Below are 13,107 nucleotides of genomic sequence, written 5' to 3'. Positions count from 1 at the left end.
TTTGTGTTTCCTTTTGTGTTTGAGCCAAGCAAAACCTTTATGACTAGTCTTGCTAATGGTTGTTTGATCTTGCTGGAAAAATACAGAAACTTTGCGCTCACAAGATGATTTTTCATTTTTATTCAGAAATAGATTTTGAGTTGATTCTTTTTGCTCCTGGTTTATATGCTTTTTTCCCAGGCGGTCGTAATTTTTCAGATTTTTTGAGGTACCGAAGTATACGAAGTATACTGATTGCTACAGACTGGTCTGTTTTTGACAGATTCTGTTTTTGTTGAGTTGGTTTCTTGTTTTGATGAAACTATGGTTAGTATCGTGGGGGTACTAGCCATGGAAAAGTGAGAATACATTATCCCAACACCAATATAGATGGAATTTAAGTTTGCTACAGTACCAAAAGAAGTGGTAGTTTGTTTTCTTTTGCTAATGTTATCACAAGTTTCTGTTTAAGTTTTGTGTTGTGAAGTTTTCAAGTTTTGGGTGATGTTCTCATGGACGATGAGATAAGGAGTGGAAAGAGCTCAAGCTTGGGGATGCCCAAGGCATCCCAAGCAAAATCCAAGGACACCAAAAAGCCTAAGCTTGGGGATGCCCCGGGAAGGCATCCCCTCTTTCGTATTCAATTCATTGGTAACATTACTTGGAGCTATATTTTATTCACCACATGATATGTGTTTTTCTTGGAGCGTCTTGTATCGTAGGAGTGTTTTCTTTTTGTTGTGTCACAATCATCCTTGCTGCACACCTTTTTGAGAGAGAGAGACATGCAATCATCGTGATTTTGCTAGAATGCTCATAGTGCTTCACTTATATCTTTTGAGCTAGATACTTTTGCTCTAGTGCTTCACTTATATATTTTAGAGCACGGCGGTGCGTGACTTGGTAGTTGGCTTATGCTATGAAAGTAGTCCCAAATGTGATAGGTACCCAAAGAGGATACCAAAATCTCCATCTTCATGTGCATTGAGTAGAAAGAGAAGTCTTGATTCCTCTCAATTAGTTATGAGACGTGGATTCGGTAATATTAAGAGTTATGTTAGTAGGGTGTTGTGAATATAGAAATACTTGTGTTGAAGTTAGTGATTCCCGTAGCATGCACATATGGTGAACCTCTATGTTAGGAAGTCGGAGCATAATTGATCTATTGATTGTCATCCTTTGTGTTGAGGTCGGGATTGCGCGATGGTTAACACCTACCAACCTTTCCCCTAGGAGTATGAGTTTAGCACTTTGTTTCGATTACTAATAAAAACTTTCACAACAAGTATGTGAGTTCTTCATGACTATTGTGAGTCCATGGCATAGATTCACTTCCACCTTCCACCATTGCTAGCCTCTTTAGTGCCGCGCAATTCTCGCCGGTACACAAACCCACCATATACCTTCCTCAAAAGAGCCACCATACCTACCTACTATGGCATTTTCATAGCCATTCCGAGATATATTGCCATGCAACTCCCACCGTTCCGTCTCATGACTTGTGCTGTCACTCTCATATTGCCATTGCATGATCGTAAGATAGCTAGCGAGATGTTTTCAACATCATACGCCATGCTAGATCGTTGCACATCCCGGTATACTGCCGGAGGCATTTCCTATAGAGTCATTATCATTTTGAGCTTTGAAGCTGTGAGTAAATAAAAGTGTGATGATCATCACTATTAGAGAATTGTCCTATGTGAGGAAAAAAAAGAGGCCAAAGAGCACAAAAATAAAAAAAGGAGAAAAGAAAAAAATAGGCCTATGAGCCCAAATGAAAAAAAGAAAAGAGAAAAAAAGAGAGAAGGGACAATGCTACTATCTTTTTCCACACTTGTGCTTCAAAATAGCACCATGTTCTTCATGATTGAGAGCTTCTTGCTTCGTCACCACCATATGCTAGTGGGAATCTTCATTATATAATTTGGCTTGTATATTCGAATGATGGGCTTCCTCAAAATTGCCCTAGGTCTTCGTGAGCAAGCAAGTTGGACGCACACCCACTAGTTTTCCTTTTGAGATTTCACATACTTATATCTCTAGTGCATATCTTGTATGGCAATCCCTACTCATTCACATTGATATCTATTAATGGGCATCTCCATAGCCCTTTGATATGCCGAGTCAATGTGACCATCTCCTGATTTTTGTCTCACAACCACCACCACACTCTATTCCACTTATAGTGCTATATCCATGGCTCGCGCTCATGTATTGCGTGATAGTTATAAAAAGTTTGAGAAAGTAAGAGTGCGAAAACAATTACTTGTCCAATACCGGGGTTGTGCATGATTTACATTAGTTGTGTGAGGATGATGGACCATAGATAGACTATATGATTTTGTAGGGATAACTTTCCTTGGCCTTGTTATTTTGAAAGTTCATGATTACCTTGCTAGTTTGCTTGAAGTATTATTGTTTTCATGTTAACAACAAACTATTGTTTTGAATCTTACGGATCTGAACATTCATGTCACGTGAAAGAAGTTGCAAAGGACAACTATGCTAGGTAGCATTCCACATCAAAAATTCATTCTTTATCACTTCCCTACTCGAGGATGAGCAGGAGTTAATCTTGGGGATGCTTGATACGTCTCCAACGTATCTATAATTTTTGATGGTTTCATGCTATTATCTTGTCAAACTTTGGATATTTTGCATGCCTTTTATATATTTTTTGGGACTAACTTATTGACTCAGTGCCAAGTGCCAGTTCCTGTTTTTTCCATGTTTTTGACCCCTTTCAGGGGAGATTTTGAAACGGAGTCCAAACGGAAGAAAATCCCCGAAAAGATTTTTTTCGCAACGGAAGAAGATTGGGAAGCTTGGGAGCCAAGGCAGGGGAGCCTCAGGGGGCCCACAAGCCCCCACCCCGTGGCCAGGGGGGTAGGCCGCGGCCCACAAGCTAATTGCCCCCCTGGGCGCCCTCTGCCCTAGGGGTTGCGCCTATATATTCCCTAAAAATCCCAAAAAAATCAGGAGATCATCGAAATCACTTTTCCGCCACCGCAAGCTTCTCTCTCCGCAAGATCCCATCTGGGGCACGTTCTGGTGCCTTGCCGGAGGGGGATTCGGACACAGAGGACTTCTTCATCAACACCATGACCTCTCCGATGATGCGTGAGTAGTTCACCATAGACCTACGGGTCCATAGTTAGTATCTAGATGGCTTCTTCTCTCTCTTGGATCTTCAATACAAAGTTCTCCATGATCTTCATGGAGATCTATCCGACATAATCTTCTTTTGCGGTGTGTTTGTCAAGATCCGATGAACTGTGGATTTATGTCCAGATTATCTATGAATCTTATTTGAGTTTCTTCTGATCTCTCTTATGCATGATTTCATATCCTTGTAATTCTCTTCGAGTTTTGGGTTTTGTTTGGCCAACTAGATCTATGATTCTTGCAATGGGAGAAGTGCTTGGTTTTGGGTTGATACCGTGCCGTGACCTCACCTAGTGACAGAAGGGGTAGCAAGGCACCCATCGTGTTGTTGCCATCAAGGGTAAAAAGATGGGGTTTTCATCATTGGTTTGAGATTATCCCTCTACATCTTGTCATCTTGCTTAAGGCGTTACTCTGTTCGTCATGAACTCAATACACTAGATGCATGCTGGATAGCGGTCGATGTGTGGAGTAATAGTAGTAGATGCAGAAAGTATCGGTCTACTTGTCTCGGACGTGATGCCTATATGTATGATCATTGCCTTAGATATCGTCATGACTTTGCGCGGTTCTATCAATTGCTCGATAGTAATTTGTTTACCCACCGTGATATTTGCTATTTTGAGAGAAGCCTCTAGTGAACACTATGGCCGCCGGGTCTACTCCACACCATATCGATACCTTGGTTCTCAAACTGAGGGAAATACTTACTGCTCCTGTGCTGCATCACCCTTTTCTCTTCAAGGGAAAAACCAACGCAAGCCTAGTCTCCGTCAACGTGTCAATTTTTGGTGCTGTTGTTTGAGAAGTAGCAGCGCCACAAGAACAAATTCCTGCGCACTACTACACACTGGTTGAAGTGACGGTTCAATAACCTCATCAAGTTTCCACCATCCTCCCACTCAATTCTTTCAAGAGAAACTTTTTCTCGACAAAGGACCCATTTCTAGAAACAAAGACTTTGCTTCCTGATCTGCGATAGGAGATATGCCCAACTGTTTTGAGTGTCCTATGAAGATGCATTTATCTGCTTTGGGTTCGAGCTTATCACGCTGAAACTTTTTCACATAAGCGTCGCAGCCCCAAACTTTTAAGAAACGACAGCTTTGGTTTCACTAAACCATAGTTCATACGGTGTCATCTCAATGGAATTACGTGGTGCCCTATTGAAAGTGAATGCGGTTGTCTCAAATGCATAACCCAAAAAACGATTGTGGTAATTCGATAAGAGACATCATAGTATGCACCATATCCAATATGGCATGGCTATGACGTTCGGACATACCATCACACCATGGTGTTCCAGGTGGCATTAGTTGTGAAACAATTTCCACATTGTCTTAAATGTGTACCAAACTTTTAGCTCAGATATTCATCTCCACGATCACATCATAGACATGTTATCCTCTTGTCATGCCGATCTTCAACTTCACTCTGAAATTACTTGAACCTTTCAATAATTCAGACTTGTGTTTCATCAATTAAATATACCATTATCTACTCAAATCATGTGTGAAGTAAGAACATAATGATATCCACTCCGTGCCTCAGCACTCATTGGAGTGTGTACATCAGAATGTATTACTTCCAACAAGTTACTCTCTTGTTCCATCTCACTTGAAAATGAGGCTTTCAGTCATCTTGGCCATGATTTGCATGTCTCAAGTGATTCAAAATCAAGTGAGTCCAAGCGATCCATCTGCATGGAGTTTCTTCATGCGTTCACACCAATAGGCATGGTTTGCATGTCTCAAACGATTCACAAACGAGTGAGTCCAAAGATCCATCAATATGGAGCTTCTTCATGCGTTTTACACCAATATGACTCAAGAGGCAGTGCCACAAGTAAGTGGTACTATGATTACTACTTTGTATCTTTTGGCGTCAAATGTTATGAACATGTGTATCACTACGATCGAGATTCAATAAACCACTGAAGGTATTTATTCAAGGAAATAGAATAACCATTATTCTATTTAAATGAATAATCATAATGCAATAAACACGATCTAATCATGCTAATTCTCAACTAAATAACATTTATTTAGGTTCAACACTAATCTGGATGGTAGAGGGAGCGTGTGATGTTTGATCACATCAACCTTGAAGTTTCTTCCAACACACATCATCACCTCACTTTTAGCTAGTCTTTGTTTATTCTGTAGCTTTTATTTCGAGTTACTAACCAACCGAACCGGTAACTGATATCCTGGTCCTACTTAGGAGGACTAGTAAAGTACGCATCAATATCATGTATATCCAATATACTTTTCTCGACTTAGCCAGCCTTCTCATCTACCAAGTAACTAGGGTAGTTCCGCTCCAGTGATCGTTCCCCTCATAATAGAAGCACTTAGTCTCGGGTTTGGGACTAAGAGTTTCATCACTAGAGTGGCAAATGGTTTGCATTTCATGAAGTATCCCTTCTTACGCTTTCCCTTCTCGAAACTAGTGGTTTTACTAACCATCAACACTTAATGCTCCTAATTGATTTCTACCTTCGCGGTGTCAAACATCGCGAATAACTCAAGGATCATCATCTCTATCCCTGATTTGTTGTAGTTCATCACGAAGCTCCAGTAGCTTGGTGGCAGTGACTTTGGAGGACCATCACTATCTCATCTGGAAGATTAACTCCCACTTGATTCATGTGATTGCAGCACTCAGACAATCTGAGTACACGCTCAACGATTGAGCTTTTCTCCCTTACTTTGTAGACAAAGAATCTTGTCGGATGTCTCATACCTCTCAAAAAGGGCACGAGCCTGAAATCCCAATTTCATCTCTTGGAACATCTCGTATGTACCGCGACGTTCGAAACATCTTCAACACCTCAATTCTAAGCCGTTTAAGGATTATGCACTGAACTATCATGTAGTCATCAAAAACTTGTATGTTAGATGTTCTCAACATCCACAAACGTTGCGCGGGGTTTATCACACTGAGCGGTGCATTAAGGACATAAGCCTTCTGGGCAGTATTGGGGACAATCCTCAATTTACGGACCCCGTTTGCATAATTTCTACCATCATCTTTCAACTAATTTTTTTCTAGGGACATATGAAAAACAGTAGTGCTACAACGCAAGGTACAACATAATTTGCAAAGACCTTTTGACTATGTTCATGATAATTGAGTTTAGCTAATAATATTACTAATAAACTCCCACTCAAGTTGAGATCCCTCTAGTCATTCGACTGTCGCATGATCCAAATTCACTAACTCAAGGCCGATCATCACGTGAGTTGAGTATAGTTTCAATGGTGAACATCTCCATGTTGATCATATCAACTATATGATTCATGCTCGACCTTTCGGTCTCTTGTGTTCCAAGGACATGTCTATACATGCTAGGCTCGTCAAGTTTAATCCGAGTGTTCCCCGTGTGCAACTGTTTTGCACCCGTTGTATGTGAACGTTGAGTCTATCACACCCAATAATAACGTGGTGTCTCGAAACGACAAACTGTTGCAACGGTGCACAGTCGGGGAGAACACAATTTTATCTTCAAATTTTAGTGAGGGATCACCTTAATGCTACCGTCGTCCTAAGAAAAATAAGGTGCATAAAAGGATTAACATCACATGCAAATCATAAGTGACATTATATGGCCATTAACTTGTGCTTCTTGATCTCCATCACCAAAGCACCGGCATGATCTCCATCATTGATACGTCTCCATCGTATCTACTTTTCCAAACTCTTTTGCCCTTGTTTTGGATTCTAATTTGCATGATTTGAATCGAACTAACCCGGACTGACGCTGTTTTCAGCAGAATTGCCATGGTGTTGTTTTTGTGCAGAAATGAAAGTTCTCGGAACGTCCTGAATATTTACGGAGAATATTTCTGGAAAATATGAAAAATATCTACGCAAAGATCCACCGGAGGGGACGGGCCAGTGGGCCACAAGCCCTCTAGCCGCGGCCTCCCCCCTGGCCGCGGCTACCAAGCTTGTGGGGCCCACGTGGCTCTGCCGCCCCCAATTCCAGCGCTATTTACTCCCTTTCGTCCCGGAAAAAAATCAAGAGAGAGGATTTCATCGCGTTTCACAATCGAGATCTGCCGCCACATCCCGTTCTTGCCCTGGAGGGCATATCTGGAGTCCGTTTTGGGCTCCAGATCAAGGAGATCGTCGCCATAGTCATCATCAACCTTCTTCCATCTCCAATTCCATGAGGCTCTTCATCGTTCGTGAGTAATCTATTCGTACGCTCGCTGGGTGGTGATGAGTAGGATGAGATCTATCATGTAATCAAGTTAGTTTTGACGGGGATTGATCCCTAGTATCCACTATGTTCTGAGATTGATGTTGCTACTACTTTGCCATGCTTAATGCTTGTCACTAGGGCCCGAGTGCCAGGAATTCAGATCTGAAATTATTATGTTTTCACCAATATATGTGTCTTTTAGGTCCGATCTTGCAAGTTGTAGTTACCTACTATGTGTTATGATCCGGCAACCCCGGAGTGACAATAACCGGAACCACTCCCGGTGATGACCATTGTTTGAGGAGTTCATGTGTTCACCAAGTGCTAATGCGTTGGTCCGGTTTTTTATTAAAAGGAGAACCTTAATATCCCGTAGTATCCATTTGCACCCCGCTGCCACGGGAGGGATGGACAATAGATGTCATTCAAGTTCTTTTCCCTAAGCACGTATGAGTACACACGGAATGCATGCCTACATCACATTGACGAACGGGAGCTAGCCACATATCTCTCCGTGTTATAACTTTTGCATGATGAATGTCATCCAACAAATCACTGATCCATTGCCTACGAGTTTGTCCCACTGCTACTGTTACTTGCTTTGTCCTACTGCTGCTGCCACTACTGTTGCTGGTACTGTTACTTGCTGTTGCTGTTACTTTCTACTGCTGCTACTTGCTACTGATGTCACTATTGCTGTTCCTTGCCACTGCTGTTACTCGTTACACTGCTACTACCTGCTACAATACTTTTCGGGCGCCATTGATACTTCAGTTAGGAATAATCTGCCATCAACAGATTCTTTCCTAGCACCGTTGCTATCATACTACCTTTGCTGCTTATATCCTGCTTGCAGATACTAATCTTTCACGTGTGGTTGAGCCGACAACTCAACTGCTAATACTGGAGAATATCCTTTCTCTCCCATCGTGTCGAACCAACAAATTTGGGTTGAATACTCTACCCTCGAAATCTGCCGCGATCCCACACGCTGGTGGGCCATTGCAAGACAATTGCTAATTGTTGAGCAACTGGAAGCAGCTCTTTTCTGGCGCCGTTGCCGGGGAAGGGAAGCAGCTCTTTTCTGGCGCACTTGCCGGGGAGTAAAGCTATATTCTCTGAGTCACTTGGGATTTATATCTGCTAATCACTATGAAGAATCTGAAAGATCCAAGAACCAAAGTCTTGCCCTCAACTACGAGGGGAGGTAAGGAACAGGCATCTAGCTCTGCACTTGATTGACCTTCAGTTATGAGTAAGTTTGCGACACAACCTCCTGCTAGAAATCTTGATATGTCGCCTGTGCTTGATGATGCTTATGATGCTACTATGCCTAATACTACTAGAGATGCTATGCCTGATACTGCTAGAGATGCTATGCCTGATACTGCTATCCATGATGCTATGCTTGATACTGCCTTGCCTGATGGTGCTAGAGATGCTACTATGCTTGATGATGCTATGCTTGATACTGCTAGAGATACTACTTTGCGTGATATGCCACTAGGGGTATTCCTTGATGCTCATATTGCTAGAGTTACTGCCAATGCTCGTGATGCTTCTGAAACTGCCGATACTATTGAGATAGAACCTGCTTTTGCTCCTGCTAGATCTAGCTCTCCTAGATATGAATTGCCTGATATACCTGAGGGTTATGTTATGGAGGGAGAGATAGCTGAGGCTTTTCTTGCGTGTAAGGATGCCTATGATGCTGAGAAATTAGTTTTCAAGTGGAAGGAAAAATCTCTAAAAGCTAGGATGAAATACGACCCAAAGTTTGCCAATTCACCTATCTTTATCACCGATGAGGATTATGAATTCTCTGTCGACCCTGAGATAATCTCTCTAGTCGAATCTGATCCTTTCCATGGTTATGAGTCTGAGACGGTCGTAGCCCATATTACCAAACTACACGATATAGCCACCCTTTTCACTAGTGAGGAGAAGATCCGCTACTACTATATCCTTAAGTTGTTTCCTTTCTCTCTAAAGGATGACACTAAAGCCTGGTTCACTTCTCTTGCTCCTGGATGTGTGAGTAGTCCCCAGGATATGGTCTATTACTTCTGTGAGAAATATTTCCCTGCCCATAAGAAGCAAGCTGCCTTGCAGGAAATATACAACTTTGCTCAACTCAAAGAAGAGAGTCTCCCACAAGCTTGGGGGAGGCTCATCCAGCTACAGAATACTTTGCCTGATCACCCTCTTAAGAAGAACGAGATACTTGATATCCTCTATAACGGAATTACTGAAGCTTCTAGAGACCACCTAGATAGTTGTGCCGGTTGTGTTTTTAGGGAACAAACTGTAGCACAAGCTGAGATTCTACTGAATAATATCTTGATCAACGATAATGCTTGGACTATTCCCGAACCACCTCCTAAGCCAACTCCTAAGAAAACATGTATTCTATTCCTCAGTCCCGAAGATACGCAAGAAGCCAAGAAATCTATGCAAGAGAAAGGCATTAGATCTGAAGAAGTCAAAAATCTACTGCCTATCGAAGAGATCCATGGTCTCGATAACCCGATACAAGTAGTAGAGGTGAATTCTCTGCGTAGATTCAATGAGAGTGATATTCCTTTTGACAAACCTGCTAGCCTATGCTTTGATGAATTTGACAACTTTGTTGCCAAACAACAGAGTTTCAATGATTATGTTAGCAGACAATTGTAACAAAGTACTCGTATGCTTAGTCATTTAAGTGCTTCTATAGACAGAAATGTCAATGATCTGAAGCTTCTGAGTAAACATGCCTCTATAATTACTACTCAGGTAGAAGAAGTACTTAAAGCTCAGAATGACTTGCTCAATGAATTAAATGACAACTCTGTTAGATTCATTACTAGAGGAGGCAAAATGACTCAGGAACCTTTGTATCCTGAAGGCCATCATAAGAGAATTGATCAAGATTCTCAAGGAATTAATGCTGATACACCCAGTCATCCTAAGAATAAGAAGAAGGATGATAGAAACCTACATGTCAGTTCACCAAATACTGTCACACCTGAAGAACCAAATGATATTTCTGCGTCGGATGTAGAAACACAATCTGGTGATGAACATGAACCCGGTGACAATATGGACAGCGATGTTCATAATAATGCTCAACCTAGGAATGATAAGGATGTGGAGATTGAACCTACGGTTAATCCTGATAACCCACAACCTAAGAGATACGATAAGAATGACTTCACAGCTAGAAAGCATGGTAAAGAAAGGGAGCCATGGGTTCAGAGACCTATGCCCTTTAATCTAATCCATCCAAGAAAAATGATGATGAGGATTTTGAGCGCTTTATTGAAATGTTGAGACTCGTCTTTCTGCAGATGCGGTTACTTGATATGCTCAAAATGTCTCCATATGCCAAGTACATGAAAGATATCATGACTAATAAACGGAAGATGCCAGATCTTGAGATCTCCACCATGCTCCCTAATTACAATTTCAAAGGTGGAACTCCTAAGAAACTTGGTGATTCCGGAGTGCCCACTATACCTTGCTCCATTAAAGGAAACTACGTAAGAACTGCCTTATGTGACCTTGGAGCCGGTGTTAGTGTTATGCCTCTCTCTCTTTATTGTAGACTTGAACTAGATAAGTTGACAGCTACTAAAATTTCTCTGCAAATGGCCGACAAATCAACTGCTTTCCCTGTCAGCATTTGCGAGGATGTGCCTGTTGTGGTTGCTAACGTTACTATCTTGACGGACATTGTTATCCTGGATATTCCTGAGGATGATGCCATGGCGATCATTCTTGGAAGAGTGTTCTTAAACACCGCAAGGGCTGTTACCTTCCATGTAAACGGTAATGAGCATACAGTGCACTTTCCGAAGAAACAATATCAAGTACATTGCATCAATGCTATCAAAAAACTTCATCGATTCTTATTGGGAGCTTTGAATGCCCTATTCCTCGTGTTAAGATGTAGTATGATTTGCTTGTTGGGGAGATTCATGTCCCCATTGAGGTGACTTAGTGGCTATTCGACAATTCTCCGTTTCCTTTTGCGATTCGAAAAAGTTTTGTCATGAGGATTGGATCAACCCCATTGACGGATTTCTTTCGATGACCATGAAATGGATGAATCAAAGAGTCACATACCTCTGTTTTAAGCTTTCACTTGTTGTTGCTTAGAAGAAAAATGATAGATTTAGTTTAGTTTTTCATGTTTTCTGTTTTAGCGTCCCAGAGAAAAGTACCCCAAAAATAAAAGTTCTCCGATGGTCGTGAAAATCAAATATGATTTTTTCTGGATTTTTTGAAAAATACTAGGACTAGGAGCTGGCCTGGGGGGCCACACCAGTGGGCCACAAGCCCTGTAGCCGCGGCCTCCCCCCTGGCCGCGACTACCAAGCTTGTGAGGCCCACAGGGACCCCCTCCACTCATTCCAGCTCCCATCCTCTTCTTCTACCTCCAGAAAAAATCGTTTCGCAGCTCAAACCCGTGTTCTTGCTCATTTGGCTGTGATTTTCAATCTCCTTGCTGAAAGCACCATTCTCCGAACCGTTTTGGGGAAATTACTCCTTGGTAAGTGACTCCTCATTGGTCCAATTAGTTTCTACTCTAGTGCTTTATCCTTCACGTATTCTTGCTACCTTGGTGACCCCGTTCTTGAGCTTGAAATGTTGATTTTAGCTGGTCCCAAGTAGTTTTAGCGCGTGATACAGTCTCTAGGCACTAGTAGGAGTAGTTGCTATGAGTTGGGTTAATCCTTACTCACTTTTCTTTCGAAGTCTCTAAAAATTTCAGAATTTTTCAGAGTTAGAAAAGGGAAAAGATGAGGAGGTTCTTGAGAGTCTCTTCAAGCCGTAACACCAAGGAGGATGAGAAGAACGACCCCAAGTACGTGGTTCCTCGAGTCACAGAAGTTCGAGCGTGCGAGTGGCCAAGTGATGAATTTTTGCGTGCCGCTGGGCTTTATGAAGACTTTTATTACTTGGTGGAGAACGCAGGTCTTACCGCGCTCGTTGAAGATAAGTGCCCACAATACCTCCCCCTCACCAATATTTTCGTTCAAAGCTTCAACTTTTATCCGAGGAAGAATCCTCCTATGGTTGAGTTCATGTTATACGATATCCCCCAGCGCATGACACTACAGAATTTTTGCAATGTGTGCAAATTACCTTATGTTGGCGATATTCATGATCCTCGTCCACGGGACTTGGAAGCTTTCATAGATACTATTGCTGTTGGAGAGGAGAGAGGAGTGTCTCGCGCTAGAATTGCTAGCATACATTTTCCTGTGCTTCGGTACTTCTCATTATTTGTGGGAAAATGTTTGATTGGCCGTGGGGAGGCTGGATCACTTAGCTCTCCAGACCTTGCGTTTTTGCGCGAAGGCCTTTATAACAATAAGACTTATAGCCCAGGTGTTATAGTAGCTCAGCGGTTGAACACAAACCCTTCCAAACGTGTCGTCTATGGAGGTATCTATGCTACTCATCTTGGTAGACAATTTGAGATACCTATTAGACTTCGCGAGGAAGAAGAAATGCTTCTTCCTGAGAAATATCTGGTTTATGACAGCATGGTTCGCCATGATTTTTTGGATAGAGATGCCAGTAGGCGGATGATTTATAACCTGGTATTTAGTTAGGGTACTCGTGAAACTATTACTTTTCCTGCTCCTTCTTTGTTCAATCTTCATGCAGGCAGGTACACTATTATGCCCTCGGACATCTACACATATTGGGGCTTGGCCCAACCACAGGTGCCCGTGCCCGAGCCGCCAGTCGAGTACCAGACG

This window comes from Hordeum vulgare, chromosome 3H (assembly GCF_904849725.1).
Source record: "Hordeum vulgare subsp. vulgare chromosome 3H, MorexV3_pseudomolecules_assembly, whole genome shotgun sequence".
NCBI classification, from domain to species: Eukaryota; Viridiplantae; Streptophyta; class Magnoliopsida; order Poales; family Poaceae; genus Hordeum; species Hordeum vulgare.
The sequence above is the reverse complement of the archived record's forward strand: the minus strand, read 5'-3'. Positions refer to the sequence as shown.